Genomic DNA, 462 nt, shown 5'->3' on the forward strand with positions numbered 1-462 from the left:
TGGGTTGTGTCCAGTTTGTTCCGTTGTGTTTAGTTGTGTCGCGTGCCGTTCTGTTGTGTCGTGCTGTATTGTGTTGCATCGTGTCGCGTCAAGTTCTTCATCGTATTGTGTCGTGTCGTGTGGTTTTGTGTCACATCGTGTCGTGTCACATCGTGTCATGTCGTGTGGTTTTGTGTCACATCGTGTCGTGTCGTGTTGTTTTGTGTCACATCGTGTCGTGTCGTGTTGTTTTGTGTCACATCGTGTCGTGTCGTGTTGTTTTGTGTCACATCGTGTCATGTCGTGTTGTTTTGTGTCACATCGTGTCGTGTCGTGTTGTTTTGTGTCACATCGTGTCGTGTCGTGTTGTTTTGTGTCACATCGTGTCGTGTCGTGTTGTTTTGTGTCACATCGTGTCGTGTCGTGTTGTTTTGTGTCACATCGTGTCGCGTCGTGTTGTTTTGTGTCACATCGTGTCGTGTC

The sequence above is a fragment of the Priapulus caudatus genome, unplaced genomic scaffold (genome assembly GCF_000485595.1).
Source record: "Priapulus caudatus unplaced genomic scaffold, Priapulus_caudatus-5.0.1 Scaffold197, whole genome shotgun sequence".
NCBI classification, from domain to species: domain Eukaryota; kingdom Metazoa; phylum Priapulida; class Priapulimorpha; order Priapulimorphida; family Priapulidae; genus Priapulus; species Priapulus caudatus.